Source organism: Sapajus apella, unplaced genomic scaffold, assembly GCF_009761245.1.
Source record: "Sapajus apella isolate SASKATOON/1434 unplaced genomic scaffold, GSC_monkey_1.0 scaffold70, whole genome shotgun sequence".
Lineage (NCBI taxonomy): Eukaryota > Metazoa > Chordata > Mammalia > Primates > Cebidae > Sapajus > Sapajus apella.
The window spans coordinates 6697314-6709817 of NW_022437010.1; positions in this window are offsets into that span (position 1 = coordinate 6697314).

Here is a 12504-nt window from a genome sequence, read left to right on the forward strand (position 1 = left end):
ACTTTGGGAGGCTGAGGCAGGAAGATTGCTTGATGCCAGGAGAATGACCTGGGAAATGTAGTAAGACAACGTCTCTGCAAAACATAAAAACTCAGTGGCATGTAGTGGCATGAGCCTGTAGTCCCAGCTATTTGAGAGGCTGAGGCAGGAGGACTGCTTGAGCTCAAGGGGTCGAGGCTGTCGTGAGCCATCTTGAGCCACTGCACTTCAGCCTATGTGACAGAGCAAGACCCTGTCTCAAAAAAAAAGGAAAAAAAATCTAACAGGGTGATGTCTGTGAAGACAATGTAAAGCATAAGAAAAAAACCAAAACAAAAACCTAACAAAACCGCAAAAAGCTCTTTCCTTTTTATTTTTTAATTAAAAAAGTTTTGGGGGCTTTGTTTTTCTTTTTTTAGTCGGCGTCTTTGTTCTGTTGCCCAAGCTTGAGTGCAATGACCTGATCATAGCTCACTGTAGCCTCAAACTCCTGGGCTCAGCCGATGCTTCCACCTCCCGCTTCAGTCTCCTGAGTGACTGTGACTATGGGTACATGCCACTGTGTCCAGCTAATTTTTAATTTTTTTGTAGAGACGGAGCCTCACAATGTTGGCCAGGCTATTGCTTAACTCCTGCCTCAAGAGATCCCCTCACCTCAGCCTCCCAAAGGTCTTTAGCCACCATGCCTAACTCTTCTTTTAAAAACTGAAATGCAACTTTGCCTAAGCAGAAGTCCCTTGCAGTGGATCCTGGATGCTCCAGCTGCAGCAGGACATCTGTTGGGAAGTTAAAAGTCCCAGCTGCACCTGGCTCTGGAAGCTGTAGCGGTGTAAGTATCCCAGTAGCTGGAACAGGAATTAGGGAACTGAGGACAATCTCTTTCTCAAACTCCTGGGCTGAAGTGATCCTCCTGCCTCAGCCTCCTAAAGTACTGGGGTTTCAGGTGTGAGCCCCCAACTGCTCCAGCCATGACAACCTCTTCAGAATGACTTTGGACTCTTTATAGCCTACCCACCTTTTCTTCTTGATTTCGGTCCCAAGTTCCCACTGCCTACTCATGTTTTCCTTGAATGCCCCAATGACTTCACACTCATCATTCCCAGAACTGACTTGAAACTGCCCCATGTCTTTCCTGATGAGATCTAATCTTTCCCTCATTTGATTTTTCCGTAGCTCTGTGTCCCTCTTTGGGGGCACCTATTTCATGCTACCTGTATGATGTCCATTTGAGCTCCTGTCTTATTCTGCTTGCAGAATGAAAGCTCCTTGTCAGTGTCTTTGTTTTGCTCATCACTAAACACCCTGAAGCACCTTGTTCCATCCAAAACCATATATAGTAAATAAATGAAAGAATGAACCGATGACTTCTTCAGGTTGCTAGCTCTCATGGTATCTAGACTTGCCTGTTATCTCTTAGCAATGCAGAAAATCACTTTTACGTTCTACCTGGCCCTGTCAAGAATTCAGGCGTCCCATAGTGAAGATGAGGCAGAAAAATTATTGCTGCCTTCTCTGATACTTGTAAACACAGAGTGTAGGACGTGCTATCAATTGACTTGGAGGAAGTGGAAAATGAAAGGCAGCCAACAATTTCTTAGGTCATTCTATAAAAGTTATTAAAGAAAGCAATAGGAGACACAAAAGTAACCACTGCAAAAAAATGGAAGCTCTGGCTACAAAAAATTAATTTAGGGAAGCCAGATGGGGGAGGATTTAAAGAGAATGGAAAACAAGGAGAGTTTGCAAGAGAGAGGGCGTTGTCAGAACAGATACAGTATTATGACAGTGGAATACCAGAAAGCTTATGTCCAACAATTTCTGACTATATATTGGTAAAATCATCATTTTTAAATAAAAGGGGTCCCTCTATGAATTCTGCCTGACTATATTAGAACTAATTTGATTGCCACAAGATCTTACCATTGGTTCTCTTCAGGAATAACTTTTGGGTTGCGCTATTGCCAGTTCGTATTTCTGCTTTTTCCCCAGGCTGGCCCGTCGCCTGCCCGAAATGCCATAAAATTCTTCTGGGGGCTCTGTGTTGTCTGATTACCACCTGCAATTACAATCCCAATGAGAGGAATTTACTATAGTAAGTGAGAAAAAACCCAAGGCTCATGGAATTTAATGACTTTCCCCAGGTCTGCATTGAATTTGAGAGTGAGCCAGCCTTCTGTGCTTGCCCAGAGGAAGCAATAAATATCAGTAAGCAGTGCATCAACAGTAGCAACACATTTAAAATGATAAGGAATAAGAAGCAATGTTTAAAGTTGTCAAACTTGGTCTTCTTCAGCACATTGTATGTCAATATCTTGGTTACTTGCAATTTATAATGATGTATTACAACACATGAAAGAATAACTAAGCCAACCTGCCTGATATTTATCATGAGGGTTGGAAGGCTATCATTTGCAGTCATGAAAATGTGTCTGCATTACCCCTTAAGGACCATCCCCTTTCCTTTTTTCAGCTTCTCTAGTAGACTGGTGGACACAAAGATGACAAGGAGGGGCTTCTTATCCTCATGTGGTCTACAGTCTAGTAGGAAGACATAACCAACGTCTTATACAAAAGGTCTGAAAATGACGAAGAAGTAACCAAATACTTCAGTGGAGACAAGGAAGTGATTCATTCTCAGGTAGGGAGGGTGAGGGCAAAGGGCAGAGACATGAGAAAGCACGATGCATTTTCAGAGTGGTGAGTGATTGGGCGTGCCTATGCAGAGGGTTTATAGAAACACGGCATTGGAGATGGTGATCAAAAATCTATATCTTTTGGACTTTGTTTTGGAAAAATAAAAACAAATGAGGTCATTTCCTTTGTTTTTTAAGACACAAAAGTAAGGCCAGGCACGGTGGCTCATACCTGTAGTCCCAGCATTTTGGGAGGCTGAGGTGGGTGGATCACAGGTTCAGGAGTTCAAGACTAACCTGACTAAGATGGTGAAACCCCTTCTCTACTAAACATACAAAAATTAGCCAGGCATGGTGACAGGTGCCTGTAATCTCAGCTACTCGGGAGGCTGAGGCAGGAGAATCGCTTGAACCCTGGTGGCAGAGGTTGCAGTGAGCCGAGATAGCACCACTGCACTCCAGTCTGGGGGATAGAGAGACTTCATCTCCAAAAAAAAAAAAAAAAAAAGACACAAAAGTGAAAAAGTCACTTATAAATTTAAAACTACTTTAACTCACATCATATGCAGCTGAGTGAAACCCTCACTCAGATGGTGTGTCAAGATTGCTGCTGTCAACACGGGCAACTGGAGTAACTGAGGTCTCTAAACCAGCCAGAACACGCATGGATTCTGTAGTAGTCAGTCTGCAAGGTTTGCTGAGGAGCATGGGGTGTGACCCTGAAGGGAGAGCTTCATCCTCTAGCGTATCGACGCTGGGCTCCACATGAATGGCAGCTGGTCATCTACCTCCTGATTTAACTTGGGATCAAATGTGCTGTTCCTGGAAGCTGCCTTTAAGGCAGGGAATGTTCGGGGTATCTGAAATCTGCAGAAGCTGGCACCCGGGAGCATGATGCTTCAATCCAGGGCTGGCCAGCAGCAGTGCTGTGACGGGCCCAGGTGATCTTTGGTGTCCTGAGCCATGATTAAGTGTTTATTGAGAGCTTATTATATACTAGGCATTGTACTGAGCACTGCACATGGGTTCTCAGATTTAATCTTCACAGCAGTTCTGTCAGCAATAACCTAGAATCATTCTTATTTTATAGATGAGGCACTGTAGTTCATAAAGGTTAACTTTTCCCAAGTAATAAGTGGTGGAACTGGGCCTCGAGCCCAGGTGCTCTGCTGTTGTCTCTTCTCTTCCTTACTCTGTCAAAATCTGACTTCAGTAATGGTGTTAGAGAGACATATTAACGCCAAGTGTAAATACCCGCTGAGAGGCAGTGTGGTGCAGGGGTTGGGGACATGGACTGTGGAGTCAGTCTATCCAGCACAGGTGGGTTTGATCCTGGCCCCACATCTTCCCTGTATGGATGGATAAATGACCTAACTCTCCAACCCTCTGTGTCTGAAGCTGTAAGGTGCTGGTAACAGCCACAAGTCCCATAGGCATGAGATGAAATGATATCTACAAAACTCCTGGTACACGGCATCCTCTCAATAAATGTTAGCTGTGATTATTATCCACAAGGAGTTATGTGTAAAAGTTTCTCTGACGGAATATCTATGATTTGCCAATTAAATATTACTTAAGCCAAAATAAATGAATCTAGCCCAGGTGTGGTGGCTCACACCTGTAATCTCAGCACTTTGGGAGGTTGAGGCAGGCAGATCAATGGAGGTCTGGAGCTGGACACCAGCCTGGCCAAACTGGTGAAACTTCATCTCTACTAAAAATACAAAAATAAGCTGGGCCTGGTGGCGCACACCTGTAATCCCAGCTACTTGGGAGGCTGAGGCCGGAGAATTGTTTGAACCTAGGAGGCAGAGTGAGCAGAGATCATGTTCAGCCTGGGAACAGAGCAAGATTCTGTCTCCAAAAAAAAAAAGAAAAAAAAAAAAAGAATCTAAATGATCTAAATGATAGAAATTTTAAGACTGTGCTTAGGTTTTTAATTAAGTCATACTGAAATGCCTGCTTAATTGTATGAAATTCAAATAATACAGAAATAATAGAGTCGAGTTGTCTTTAGTCACTCCATGGACTCTGACTTCTCATCAGTTTCATGGAGAGCCCTGACAAAGAACAGAGCAGCCTTCTCTTGGCATCTGGAAATTTCCCATGTAGGCTGTGACCTGCGTCTTGGGAAGTGGCCTTTCATTTAGCCTATGGCTCCAGGAACCTCCTCTTGCTGTTCCTATTGACAGCAGGCTGGGAATCCCAAGTGCAAGAAAGGAGATGCCGGGTAGGGCAGAGAAGCACCAGATTCAGGAAGGCAGGTTCCAGCTCTGCTCTGGCCCAGCTGGCTGTGTGATTGGAGCCCTCACGTAATGCTTGTGAAATGAGGGTTTGTAACTAGAGAATCGTCAGGGCCATTTTCAAAGAGTCATTTCGCTCGACCCCCTCCTGTTACAGATGTGGGAAAGGAGAGCCACATCCAGTGCCCAGGCTCACATACTTGGTAAATGGCAGAGTAAGGGCTAGAAAGAACCCTTTCTTGCTAGTTCTCGTGGCTTGAACATCGGTGGCACGTGAGTTGTGAATGCTTTGCTTTTCTCTCTCATCCAGCTTCTCATAAATGCGAGCCCTTTAAAGCTCTGAAATTATCTCATTCTAATAGTCCAAATCTCCTCTAGGGGACTAGCAGAGTGGTTCCAGGTATGAATGGGGGTACACATGACAGAGAAGATCCCAGTGTGGAGAGACATAGGGCATGAGAGCACCCGCCATCTGCAGCTGTCCCCAGGCACAAGTGTCCTTCAGCTTGTGCTCAGGTGGGAGGCGGCCCTCCCCAACTGTGGCTGCTGTGGTCTGCTAATCAAAGCCTTAACTACTGCGGGTAGCAGCCACCTGTGTGGGCCCAGCCCCTGCTGCCTTTCTCACTCCCTTGGCCATTGTCACCCTTTCTACCTTCAACTGGGGACCTTGGCAACAGCCTTGTCTAGGAAGAAATCCAGGAGGAATTCCTGGTATCTGTGCACTTCACGGGGATGGAAATCACTTTGACATCTGCCAATGACTTGGGATGGCAGAGTCATTATTGCTGCAGTGCAGAATTCTAATTCTCTCACGACCATGCGCTCCTAGCCTGAATTCCAGAGCCCCTGTTAGCCTTTCTACCCAAGAGGTGCTCTTTCCTGCCTGTCCTGGCTTCACAGTGGTTTATAGAGCTGCTTTTCCCCCAAATGGGCGGAAGCTTCTGCTTCTACTTAACTGTTATATATTTTTCTTTTTATTTCATTTTTCTTTCTTTGCGACAGTCTTGCTCTGTCGCCGAGGCTCGAGTGCAGTGGTGTAGTCACAGCTCACTGCAGCCTCGACCTTCTGGGCTCAAGTGATCCTCCCACCTCAGCCTCTCAAGTAGCTGGGTCTGCAGGTGCACGCCACCACTCCCGGCTAATTTTTGTATTTTTTGTAGAGATGGGGTCTTGCTATGTTGCCCAGGCTGGTCTCAAACTCCTGGCCTCCAGTGATTTGCCCACCCCAGTCTTCCAAAGTGCTGGGATTACAAGCATAAGCCACTGTGCCCAGCCTGCTTTTTTCTTTTATACTCTGTTGGTGGTCTGCTCTCCTGTAGCCTCAGCTGAAGCCTCTTCCTGGCCAATTTAGATCCACAGATCTTCTGTTTAACCCAGAAGACAAACTCAGCCTTTGGTGTGTATGTTGGCAATAACTCCAGAAAGGTCTTTCACCTCCATCCCTAACAAGGAAAGACTCTTCAGGGAAAGACTTTCAGAAAACAACCCCAGTGTCTGAATTGCCCTGAGGGCTGTGGTTCTGTGCTGTTCCCTGCCACCAAATACAGCAGCTGAGTGACCTATCACTGAGAAAGACGCAGTTCATAAGGCTGAGAGAGAAAGGTGAGGGAAAGGGCCTTCTGTGGCTCCCGAGGGGGAATCAGAGGTGAGAACGGGAAACAGACCGCTGTGAATAAAGCAACCAGAGAAGAGCCTCGGGGTTGCTAGATTTGGGTCGAGGTGTGTGACTTCCCATCAGCCACTAACCTTGTTTCTTCATTTCCTCTGTGGCAGGAGAGGGTTGGGTTAAAGGGCCTCCTCTGGAAAAAGCATTCAATCAGCAAACCATCTCCTCCCCACAGGCTTAGAGGCCAGGGCTGTGAAGGAGGCCACAGAATCTTAGCCATGGTCCCTGTTCTCAGGAAATTTGTGATCTTAGAGAGACAGGTGTGTGGACTGGTCGTGGGATAAGTCCATGGTGTTGGATTTTGTGCTGACTCAAAGGTCTTATTTCTTTTTTTTTGTAGTATATATTTGACGTGTACAGCATGATGTTTTGCAATACATATCCATAGGTGAAATGAATACTACAGTCTAGCAAATTATCATATCCATCTTCTGGCAGTTACCTTTTGTGTGCTTGTGTGTGTGTGTGGTGAGAACACCTGAAATATACACTCTTCGCCAATTTCCAGTATACAATACAGTGTTATTAGCTATGGTCATCATGCTTATTTCAAACACAAGGATTTAGAGAGGGATGAGAGCGGAGATCTGGGAAGCTTTGAAGAGGAAGGTAGGGCCTGGAAGGATGGTTAGAATGTGAGTGGGGGAGGGGAGAAGGGAACCATCCAGGTGCAAGGAGCAGAGAATGAAGATGGGAGCACAGCGTGTCTATAGGACCCGGAGGAGGCTTGAGGCAGAGGCACCTGTTGGAAGAAGTAGCTGAATAGATTGGATGGGCCCGTGAAACAAGGCCCTGAAAGCTGCTGGGTTCCCCACTCCCTCCCTGTTTTAGACGTTTAGAGATAAAATTGGTCAAATTAAAGAAACCAAAAAGGCAGTTGTTCTCAATCCTGGTGGCACATGAGAAAATTAAGGATGCTGGACTCCTGCCCCAGAAATTCTCATGTAATTGTACTGAAAAGGGGATCTAAATGTAGTTTCCTTCCTTCCCCCCTCCTTCCTCCCTCCCTCCCTCCCTTCCATCCTTCCTCTCTCTCTCTCTTTCTGCAACTATTTGGGTATGAGGTGATAAGGTGTGAAATAAAATAGCAGCAATCAAAATGGAAAAGAAATGAAAATAAAGAGATGTGTTTAGGGGAAAATATGCCAGCTATCTTGACTAATGAAACACAGCTGGGTTAAAGAGAGATTCTATTCATTTCTTTAAAATATTGGTTGTGCACTTACCATATGCCTCATTCCGAATCAAGCTATGGAAAATTCAGAGGTCAAGATCCTTGTCCTGTCTTCAAGGAGTTTATATGTAATAGATCACAAATCACCACAATATGAGAGGAATATAAAAGCTAGCTTAAGGGTAATTTTAAAAAAGTGGTAGAAATTCAGAGAGTAGAGAGGCAGAGTTTTCCTCTTGAGGAGAGAGTGAAGGACACTCTACAGAGGTACCACTTAGTTGCAGTTTGAAGCCTGGGGAGGTTTTCGGCAGGGGAGGTGGGGGAAGGGACCCTCACATGGGAGGCATCACTAGGTGTAAGAGAAGGCATAAAAATGACCGGCTGTAATGAATGGCAGAATGAATGCATAACGACAAACAGCCTCATCCCTAAGAAGCATAAGGTGTATGGAGAGCTTGGTGGAGAAGGGAAAGCTTAGATAGGTGAGTTGAAATCAGATTTTTAAAACCATTAATTAAAAAAAATGTTAACTATATATATATATATATATATATTTGAGATGGAGTCCCATTCTGTCACCCAGGTTGGAGTGCAGTGGTGTGATCTCGGCTCACTGCAACCTCTGCTTCCTGGGTTCAAGCAATTCTTCCTGTCTCAGCTCCCAAGCAGCTGGAACTACAGGCACGTGCCATGATGCATTGCTAATTTTTGTATTTTTAGTAGAGATGGGGTTTTTGCCATGTTGGCCAGGCTGGTCTTGAACTCCCGACCTCAGGTGATCCACCCACCTTGGCCTCCCAAAGTGCTGGGATTACAGGTCTGAGCCACTGCACCCAGCCCATTTCTTGATCTTAGTGGTGGTTATATGGGTGTCTATAAGTATTTCTTTAAATATGCATATAAGCATTACAAACTTTCTTCATGTAAATTATATTTCACAGTTTAAAATTGTTTAAGGAACAGTATAAAATCAAAATAATTATCACAAACATATAACGCCTAACAATACAATCTTAAACTATATCAGATACATAGAAAAAATGTAAAAATTCACAGTTGAAGTTGGAAATGTTCATTCATGGATATAAATGGGCAAAAATATGATTAAAAATATATGGCCAAGTGTGGTGGCTCACAGCTGTAATCCCAGCACTTTGAGAGGCTGAGGAGGCAGATCATTTGAGGCCAGGAGTTTGAGACCAGCCTGGACAACATGGGGAAAACCCATCTTTAATAAAAATACAAAAATTAGCCAGGCATTGTGGCACAGACCTGTAATCCCAGGTACTTGGGAAGCTGAGGCATGAGAATTGCTTGAACTTGGGAGATGGAGGTTGCAGTGAGTCAAGATCCTGCCTGGGTGACAGAGCAAGACTCTGTCTCAAAAAAAAAAAATATATATATATATATACACACACACATATATATATATATATACACACACACATATATATATGTATATATACACACACACATATACGTGTGCGTGTGTGTGTGTGTACCTATCATAAACAGAAAACATTCTTTTTGAGTATACCTAAAACATTTGCAATAATGGATCACATATTAGGCCATAAAGGAAGCTTCAGTAAATTCTGAAGAATCAATCCCATTCTGACAATGTTTTCCAACTACAATGCCATCACAGAATTAATGTTTTTGGAAAGATGGCTAAATTAAAGTCTTGCTTATTTAGAAACTAGATAGCATACTATTAAATAACATTTGGACTAAAAATATAAATACTTAGAAGTGAATAAAATACTACATGATTGAATTTGTGTAACACATCTAAAGCAGTACTTAAAGGCAAATTTATAGTCTTAAATACATTAACAAGCAAAAAAGTTAAAAACAAATGAGGTTCCCTAATGAGATATTACTTCACACCCACTAGGATGGCTACTATAAAATACCAGAAAATAACAAGTGTTTTGAGGATCAGCTTAACTTTTAAATTAGATATTATTTGCATGTGATAACATGTACACGTTTTAGAAGTCTGATTTTTTAAGGTCTTGAATACCCAGGTAAGGGATTTGGATGGCTGGAGGTCATAAGATACAGTAAAAAATTTAACAGACTTGGCATTGAATTACAGCTTAGTCATTTGCTCACTGTGTGATCTGGGACAAATTACTTGAGTCTCAGGCCCTCATTTCCTCATCTCCAGCAGTGATAGGAATACACCCCTGGGGAATGTGGAAAGGATCAAATACAGTATTGTATGCAATGTATACCTCTTTCTTGGATATTCAACCTCATGGAATCCATCTTTTTCTTTTCTTTTCTTTTTTTTTTTTTTTTTTTTTGAGGAGGAGTCTCACTCTGTCACCAGGCTGGAGTGCAGTGGCGCAATCTCGGCTCACTGCAACTTCCGCCTCCTGGGTTCACGCGATTCTTCCGCCTCAGCCTCCCGAGTATCTGGGAGCACAGGTGGGTGCCACGCACCTGGCTAATTTTTGTGTTTTTAGTAGAGACGGGGTTTCACTGTGGCCAGGATGGTCTTGATCTCTTGACCTCGTGATCCACCCGCCTCGGCCTCCCAAAGTGCTGGGATTACAGGTGTGAGCCACCACGCCCGGCCGGAATCCATCTTTTCTTATAAAAACCTGCTTGAGGCCCTTATTACAGGAAACACCTGGCAGGTGGTGCCTCCGTTTTCTCTTCCAACTCCGATTCTCCATTCTGAACACTGTAGCCAAGTTAGTCTCTGTTCAGCTTTGCTTTCACCATTCTATTCCTTCCACAAAAGCTTTTGGTGAGTCCCCACTGGCCTCAGGTGAAAATCTGAATGCCTTAGATTGTAGTTCAAGGCCTTCTGAAGTCTATCCTCAATCAGCTTTGCTACTCTCTGCTCCTCTATAATTGTAGTTTCACTTTATTTATTTATTTTAAGACAGTGTCTCACTATCACCCAGGCTGGAGTGCAGTGGTATGATCTCGGCTCATTGCAGCCTCTGCCTCCTGGGTTCAAGCGATCCTCCCTGTCTCAGCCTCCAGAGTAGCTGGAATTACAGGCACATGCCACCACACCCAGCTAATTTATTTTTTTTTCTTTTAGAGATGGGGTTTCACCATGTTGGCCAGGCTGGTCTCAAACTCCTGACCTCAGGTGACCTGCTCCTCTTGACCTCCCAATGGACTACAGGGGTGAGCCACCACATTCAGCCTAATTGTAGTTTTAAAACTGAAATCCTCTATAAACTCTGATGTGCTAAAAAATAAATGACAAGAAAAAAAAAAAAGAACCCCAAACTCTTAAATACACAGAACACAGAGCTCTTTGTTCAAATGGAATTTTTTGTTCAAAAACACTGCAGCTCCATCTATAAGGCATATGAGAGTGAAGCTTTTGGTTGAAGCCAGGATGCGGTCCTGGATCGACTTCCTCTCCCCTCCCATTTTTTTCCTTTCCATTCCTACCTGCTTAGTTCCCTGAGATGAGTCTCTTCAGGATGTTGTTTGAAACCCATTGCCTTCCGGGAATGTCCTTAGGTAGGAATAGGTCCTCTCTCCTCAAGGAACAAGGGGGTCACTGAACTCAATGTGTGTTTCCCTCCACTGGGCCTCTCGCCTGACCCTCCTCTGGTTGTTTGCTCATCAGTTTGGGACCCCGTCTCATAAAAGGCCCCCTCTGTGATGTAATGTTGACATGCTCAGCTATGCCTCTGGCATGAGCGTAAGAGCAATTTTAATCATGCCTTTCTCTAGCAGCCGTAGAGCAGCCAAGGGTATCACAACAAATCACGGCCCAGTGAAAACAGTTTAACAGGGGACTGTTTGATGTGGTACAAGCATTCCTTTGGTCTGATTTCACCTAGAAAATGTGGTGTCCAGTGCAGTGATTTTCAAGCCTGCAGATGGGGCCTTGGAACTTGTGTTTGCAGATAATCCCCTGAGTTCAGAACCTGTATCATGAGCAGGAGAAAATAGCTAAGGCGAATGGCAATTTTGAGTTGAGTGCAGGAGTGTGGGGAGGATGGTACACTCAGTGATGAGAACATGTGCTGTGCTCCACGTGGTTATCACATTTTCCCATATGAAGGAACAGAAGAGTTGAAAGTGCAGAAGAAGTAGGCTTTCAGAGGGTTGTCTTGCTTTCAGTTTTGAGCAGATGGAGTTTAAAACACCTGTGGGCCAATGCAGTGCAGATTTCCAGCAAGTAGTTGGAAATTTGAGTCTGGGACTTAAGAGAGCAGTGAGGGGTAGGTGATGTTCCAGAATCATCTGTATGAAGGAGAGAGTTAAAGGTGTAAAAGGGGTGAGCTTTTTAAGGCAGAGAGGACAGCCTTGTGAAATGCCTGTGGTTAGTTTCAGAGGAAGAGAGTAGAGTGAGTAAAGGAGGTGGGACATGTGGCCGCAAAGGGACAAGAGGCTTACCTGCCAACTCACAGGGAGGGAAGAGCTTCTAGGAGGAGGAGGTGGGTGGGTGGCCGGTGGGGTGTGATGTGGTTAGGCTTTGTGTCCCTACCCAAAATTTTTTTTTTTTCAGTCGGAGTCTCATGCTGTTGCCCAAGCTGGAGTGCACTGCTGCGATCTCTGCTCACTACAACCTCCGCTTCCCAGGTTCAAGAGATTCTCCTGCCTCAGCCTCTCGAGTAGCTGGAATTACAGGCATCTGACACCACGCCTGGATAATTAATTTTTGTATTTTTGGTACAGATGGGGTTTCGCCATATTGGCCAGGCTGGTCGTGAACACCTGATCTCAGGTGATCCACCCGCCACAGCCTCCCAAAGTGCTGGAATTACAGGTGTGAACCACTGTGTCCGGCCAAATCTCATTTTGAATTGTAACCCTCACCTG